Below are 7,282 nucleotides of genomic sequence, written 5' to 3'. Positions count from 1 at the left end.
ATAGCACTGTCAAACAAATCCAGCAAAATATGCTTGTGCTTATGTTCTTTGTTGTTTATAAATAAGCCTTTATGTAATACATTTGAACAGTTGCCAGTCAACATTGTACATTTTATGAATGATTAATGAGCTTTTTAAAATAAACGTTATTGTATAATTGCATGGGAAATATTACTGCTACAACCTGGTTCAGGAAATGAAGAATGCAAATTACAAGTTGTTCATTTTATTATAGTTTAAGTACAATAATATGGACAATTATGACACGATGACAAGAAAAAGATCACTGTAAATGAAAACAGTGACACTTTACAATTAAAGTTGTTTTGGTTACCAATTAGTTTATGCATTAGCTAAAACGAACGGTTTATTAGTTAATTTATAAATTTTCATGTTATTTTCAGCATTTACTAATATATGTCAAGAATTGCAAAACACAAACCCAGGCGCAGACAATTATAGAAAAAACACTGAACTTTTATTAATAAAACCTGAAAAACAAAACCCACAAGGGGGCTAAAGGTAACACAAACAAGATAAATTAAACACTGACTAGACTTACAACAAAATGAAACACAGGATACTAACTAGACTAATATAAACGTACAAAAACTTGACTAGGATTTAACAACAGGACAAAGTACTCACAAGTAGTTTAGACATTGGACAAGCAAAGAACACCAAACACACTGACATATAATAGGAGAACTAATGAGGGGAACAGGTGAAAATAATGACAGGTAAGGGATCGGGTGAAAAGTGACGGGACAAGGAAAACACGTGGCCTGATAATAAATAATCCATAGCCACGTGTCCCACACAAAACATGGTACTGTCAGAACCCTGTCACAATGAACTAGATGTAATAAAAGGCAAGATCCTGACAGGATCCTAACAATATATACGTTTATAAATTCAAGCACATTAAGTAATGCACCTTGAACTAACATAAATAACTATTAACATTAACCAACATGTCAAGAATTAATACATGATGAAAAACAATATTGTTCATTGTTTGTTTATGTTAGTTAATGCATTTACACTGTCAGAAAAAAGGTACAAAACTGTAAATTTTTTTGTGGCTGGAGTGGTACCCCAAGGTACCGTTTTGTACCTTTACACTTATATAAACATAATACAATTTTGTAACTTTTGAAGTACTTTACTGTTCCTTAAGGATCTATTGTGTATCTTTAAAGGTACAGTTAACTGTTTACAATTTAACTGGTACAAAATTGGTCCTTTGGGTATAATATTGTACCCCAAAAGGTACAACATTTCAATGTGTTGTTGTATACCCATAAAGGTACAAAAAGGTACCTTTTAGAGTACCACCCCAGTGACAGAAAAAGGAACAACTTTGTACCTTTTTTTCTGACAGTGTACTATAGTGTTACCATGAAAACAAACCAAATCAACTTGTTTTGTCAAACATCAAACATCTGAAATATTTGTGCAACTAAATAAAGAGTAAAGATGTTTACCACAGCCCCTAGACACTACGATCAGTTTGTGACATTGCTGTCAAAACATGTTTTACAAGTTCCAAGAAAACCAAAATATATAGCAGAAACTGGGGAACATCACAGGAGTGGCTAACAAACAGTAAATCAGGCGACAGAAGAATAACAAAGATGAAAACTGAAATATGTGAATGCTATGTGAATAACCGTTACATGTATCACAGAATGTGTTGTGATTTGTATGCACTCTTATAAAAACAAATGAATATTGTATATATACAGAAACAGTAGTGCACATATAGCATTACTTAAATAAATAAAAAAATAATTATTAGCAGCCACTGTGTGACATCTTAAATTGTCTTCTTTTTACTCAAAAGTTGCAAAAGATTTAAATACTTATTGTAACACAATGATTATAATCTGAATAAAGTAATATAAGGCATAGATAAGAAAAAATGTTTTTTAAATTGTTAAAAACCCAACATGATTTGTTTGATTATTGGATGTGCAATTCACATTAAACAAGTGGGACACTTCCTAATCTGAGAATTCAGAGTTCAATAACACTGAAGAAAGAGTGCTATGAACCATGTTAAGAGCTGGGGAGACTGCAAAAACATTAGTAACCCAGATGTAACAACTAAAAACATGCTGTGACAAGACAAGTCCAAGATGTTCCTAAATTCAAGTGTTATGACTTAGATATCTGCCTATATCCACACAATATACCAGCAGTGATTTATGATAGTATAGCATCGTGCTTTGCATCACGATCAAAAAATAAAACTCTGATTTTAATCTGACACTTATTCGGTTACTTATTAATATATTTAGTTGTTATATATGGTTGTTAATCTCATAGTAACTAAATCTGATTGATTGAAACATTTAACTAAGGAGAGCTCATAAAAATCACAAGAACACTAAGAACTTACAAATCTATAAATCAAGCAAAGGTACTGGTAAATAAGGGTACACAGTGGATATGAAGATACCTACATGTGAAAGAATGAAGTGTACCAAAGAACATCAAAGAGACAATGAAAAACAGTTAGAGGTTGATATGTACATGAATAAAGTTTGCCTAAAAAGACACTAATTGTACCTGCTGTGTTATTTGTATATTAAAAGGGTTTACATAATTCAAATCACAAGAATCTCAGCTTTCAAAAGATTTGTGACATGTTTAGCTTTTTTTTTTGAGTGTTGTATGTCCTGAAGTTTTCTGTCAAAAAATTCAGTGTCCCTCCCATGGTACATTGGAACTTTAAGGGGGCTAAGGATATGTCATTGCTTTGAAGTAGTTACATTCATATAGTTCAGTGGTTTTCAATCTTGTCCTAGGGGATCCACTGCCCTGCACATTTTGCATGTCTCCCTTATCTAACAAACCTGATTCAGATCATCAGCTCATTAAGGGAGAGATCCATGAACAGAACTGGTTGTGTCAGTTAAGGGAGACATACAAAATATGCAGAGCTGTGGGTCCCCTAGGACAAGATTGAAAACCACTGATATAGTTATCAGAGATATAATCAACACTGGATCTAAACAAGACTAAAAACCTTATTTTTTCAATCGAATTATGCAAGGTGCATGTGAGTTAAAAACACACTGACAGAAACATTCACTCTTTTGCTAATTGTTCACCCAAAAGTAGGGGTGTGTGACCGATCACAAAACTCACGGTTTGGTTCACATTATTGTTTTTGATGCACGCATCGGATAATTTTTCGGATCAGCAAAAAAGGGGTGGGAAAATCTAATAACAAATAAAGAAATCACAAACATTTATAAAAAAAGAACAAAATTGCACATTGTTAGTAAGGTCTAAAATTAGCCTTATGTACAGAAATCGAATCAAATGAATAATAACACTTTCTTTATTGTATGAATTAAATATAATTATTATTTTTTTAGAGCTACAAAAGTGATTTTCTCTGTTTCTTGCGTTGTTTGATTAATATTAATGACACAGACATAAGAACGTTAATTGAGGTTACTGTCTCTTTAAGACCAAATAAGCACAGACTGGGGCTTTTTCTGAATTCTAAGAACGCAAAGAACGGACTTGCGTTCACGTGGAGACTGGTCTTGCCAGGCGACCTTGGAAGAACGAACTCAGAAGGTCGCGAGATCACAGAACGCACCTGTGAGAATTGAGATGTGTGCGATCTTTCTGCTGGTCATGGGACCTCCCCACATTTCAACGCGCAAGACTGCACTCGATGCATCCTCGATATCAAGAGCACATCCGGGTATTTTCATGCGTCCTCTGTACTTGCGTTCTTGAGAATTGGAATTGAACTTCGACTGTTAATGATGACGTAGAGCAAGGACACAAGGACGCAAGATCGCTGAAGAACACATAGGCCCTGTCCCAAATGGCGCACTTCATGTGGACTTTCGGTCTCGTGGCCTTAAATTGCGCGTTCTCGCTTAGTCTACGAGTCCGTAGGGTTTCCCATCTGTCATTTTTACGCTTTGAAGTGTGCTCATCAGCGCCTCCTTTGCCCCCTTGATGCGGTCTTCAGCGAAGCCCGCACTGCAGCAGGCTTCGCGCACTTTGCCAACCCAGAAGTCCTTGCGAAAGGGCAATCTGACCAATCAGACGACGAAAGGGAGTAGTTCACACTGACGGGCAACTTCTCTACCTATTTCCGGTGTGATGCTCGAGTCTGTCCCAAAATACAACTCCAGTGCACCCACGTGGACTCGCATCAAGGGTCCCTAAAGTCTGTATTCGCCCTGTCCCAAATGGCACACTCCGGACTTGTGGTCCTCCTCAGAGTCCACACTTTGATGACATCACGTAGTCCAGACTTTAGGGACCCTTGATGCGAGTCCACGTGGGTGCACCGGAGTCGTATTTTGGGACAGACTCGAGCATCACACCGGAAATAGGTAGAGAAGTTGCCCGTCAGTGTGAACTCCTCCCTTCCGTCGTCTGATTGGTCAGATTGCCCTTTCGCAAGGACTTCTGGGTTGGCAAAGTGCGCGAAGCCTGCTGCAGTGCGGGCTTCGCTGAAGACCGCATCAAGGGGGCAAAGGAGGCGCTGATGAGCACACTTCAAAGCGTAAAAATGACAGATGGGACACCCTCAAACTCGTAGACTAAGCGAGAACGCGCAATTTAAGGCCACGAGACCGAAAGTCCACATGAAGTGCGCCATTTGGGACAGGGCCATTGAGAAACAGCCTGGGTTTGCCTCATAACAGTCTTGTAAAGTGAAGCCTCTGGCTCTTTGATCGCCCCCTGGTGGCTGGCTGCAGTACAAGTCATAACCCCGCCCTCTCCATTCAAACGAATAGGACTCAAAAGAAAAATTATTTACACTTCCAATAAAAGTTTCCGAAAGATGGTTTTGGTCCTTTCAAGTAGTTGTTATCAAACTGATATATGTTCAAGTTCAAATTTTAGCTAGTAATTTGATGCTATAGAAACGGGGCAAGTCGTTAGGTTTTCATGTAACATGGAGGCGACCATGGTTGGACATTTTTGGCTTCAATTCATTGTAATGGAGGGAGGCGACGTCGCGTCGTCCATCTTTTTTTACAGTCTATGGCACAGACTGGTTTCTGACTCTAATCTATACACACTTAAGACATAAACAATTGTTTTTATTAGAAAAAAAATACTGTGGAGATCATTTCGTTTGTATGCGCCCTGTCAAGAACAGAAAGATTTTATGTTCGCTTACTTTTTGAAACACGTCTCTCCGTGTATGCACTTAAATGTGCACGTGCACACAGACGGAGGGCGAATTCCAAATGGCGCAGCATAAACAGTTCACACCAAACGCGAATAGAGCATCTGGCGCGAATGAGGCATTTATCTGTTCTGTCATCATTTACTCACCCTCATGTTTTTACAAACCTGTATAAAAAATTCTGATGAACATGAAGGAAGATATTTTGAGGAATGTTTATAACCAAGCTGTTCATGAGCCCAATTCACTTCCATAGTTTTACCTACCTATGTACGGTTTGGGAACAGAAATTCTTCAAAATATCTTCCTTCATGTTCATCAGAAATGTTTTATACTGGTACAATTGTATTAAAAAAATCAACATGATACAGTTAACAAAGGTAGACCTCAGTTATTACCCATACAACTCCAAGAGAGTTTGTTCAAGGACAAATAAGGCACAAGATACAAATCCACTCCATATGAAATAAGTAAACAATAAAAATAAAATAATAAAACACAGTATTACAAAAACCAAGAGAATTCTAATTCTTAATGCATACCTTCAGGGAATAGGTGTTAGGGTGGGGGAAAACAGGCAAATGGATCCCAGTGCGGATAACAGAAAAATGTTTATTAAACAGATAATGAATGTAAACAGACAATGGCACGTCTGGGCGCAAAGGCCACTCCGAGGCAGACGGCTAGGGCGAGGAGCACACACAGACACTGGGGAGACAAGCCACACACGTTCGGGCTCCGGCCAGACAAACGAACGGTGGGAGAGAGTATAGTACAACAGTTAATTAATTCCACAACACCACAAAATGTTCCACTGCTTACTGACGGGGTAAATGATCCTCTGAGGGGAGACAGGGTGAGATGAACCAATGCCGCGGTGAATACACCAGCCAAGCTGGAGCGCGGCTGCAGACCCTGAATAGGTACGCTGGACAGCGCCCAACCAACTGGCAGTCGGAGCTGAGGAGGAGAGCAGAGCAGTGGACAACTTGGCAGATAGCACTGCAGTCCTTAAACAGGCGGATGGAGAAAACAGTCTCTATAACATTCAGCGATCACCGAAACAGTATCTAGAGAATGATTCCTGGGCAGCAGAGAGCACAGAATAAGGGAAACAATAAATGAACAAACTAGACGTATCAAAAGCACACAACAAGACAGGACTAGAAACTAGCAAAGCTAGTGGCTGGCGAGTACATACACAGTACTGACATTGACAAACGAACTTGCAAAGTCACACTAGACACACAGGAATTAAATACACAGATCAGACGAGAGGATAACAAGCAACAGGTGAGGAAGACGAGAGGAGGCAATCACACTGAACAGGAACACCTGTGAGGGAAGCACACGTGAACCTGTAAAACACATACAAACACAAGACAACCACAGTACCAACAAGACAAAACCATAAATATATTATATATATACATATATATATATAAACATATATAAATATATACAAATATATATATATATGCATGAACAGAACACTAGACTAAACAAGACATAAAAACAAAGACTGGAAAATGCAAGGGAGCGGGGAAAAATAACACACAATGACAAGAGAATACAAGGGAGCAGGGAAAAGTCACAAGACACGGGAAAAACGTGGTCTGATGTGACAATACCAAAACCACGTTCTCCCACAAAAAACATTGTACTGTCAGGACCCTGCCATACACAACTAGATATAATTACCAAACCAGATTATGGCAGAGTCCTCACAATAGGGACTTAAGTCTAAAGATCCAAAAAGGCCTCCCTTTGCAACAGTTTCTTATCTCTTTACCTCTGCCCAGAACTTAAGTGAAGTGAATTGGAGAAAAAAAGTCTTATCCTGTCATCTAACGGCCCTTGGGTGTTTAAAATTCCCGTAGGTAATGCACGTATGATTTTGCTAACATATAACAGTGAGCATTTCACACATGTACTACAGGTGATCAATTGCCTGATCTTATATGTTTTAAGTGTACAAGGATGTTTAAATGATTTACAATTATAACATGGAAAGTTGCCCTGGGCATCTAAGAGAGATATATACACTGTAAAAAATTCCGTAGAAATGTCAATGTTATTGCAGCTGGGTTGCCGGTAATTTAC

Source organism: Paramisgurnus dabryanus, chromosome 21 (genome assembly GCF_030506205.2).
Source record: "Paramisgurnus dabryanus chromosome 21, PD_genome_1.1, whole genome shotgun sequence".
Lineage (NCBI taxonomy): Eukaryota > Metazoa > Chordata > Actinopteri > Cypriniformes > Cobitidae > Paramisgurnus > Paramisgurnus dabryanus.
This window is presented reverse-complemented; position numbering follows the sequence as displayed.